Raw genomic sequence first — 548 nt, 5'->3', positions numbered from 1 at the left:
ATATTTTAGCTGACTATCAGCTTCATCTTTTTTAACTATCAATTTCAGCATCTTCAGCAACCAAATTCAGCTTCCAGCATTCACACTATCATTATCACAGGTAATGCTGTATATCTAGTTCATAATTATGCTAAAAAGTTACAGTTTTAAAAACTTGTCATTCTGTTAGATTTTTTTGACTATTTTGACATTTACTAAGATTTTCTAGGCTGTTTTGGAGTTTAGCTAATATTTCTGCTACATGCTAGCTGTTTTTGGGTATCCATTTTTTTTTTTTTTTAGGCTAATTTGGCATTTAGCTAATATTTTAACTGACTATCAGCTTCATCTTTTTTAACTATCAATTTCAGCATCTTCAGTGGCCAGATTCAGCTTCCAACATCACACTAGCATTATCACAGGTAATGCTGTATATCTTGTTCATATTTATGTTAAAAAGTTACGTTTCAAAGTTTTAAAAATGTAGTTTTAGAGTGTTCCATAAATGTTTATCCTGTTTGACCTCAGGTCTGTTTTGGATTTTGACCCCTCGTATGATCGAGTTTGAC

At 31.4% G+C, this 548-nt stretch overlaps 1 protein-coding gene across 1 annotated transcript in view; it reads left to right on the top strand.

Moving 5' to 3' along the window:
• Nucleotides 1-548, top strand: part of trit1 (tRNA isopentenyltransferase 1) — a 54,740-nt gene that overhangs the window by 36,144 nt on the left and 18,048 nt on the right. The window lies entirely within an intron of this gene.

This window comes from Oryzias melastigma, linkage group LG11 (assembly GCF_002922805.2).
Source record: "Oryzias melastigma strain HK-1 linkage group LG11, ASM292280v2, whole genome shotgun sequence".
Classification (NCBI taxonomy): Eukaryota; Metazoa; Chordata; class Actinopteri; order Beloniformes; family Adrianichthyidae; genus Oryzias; species Oryzias melastigma.
The sequence above is the reverse complement of the archived record's forward strand: the minus strand, read 5'-3'. Positions and strand labels throughout refer to the sequence as shown.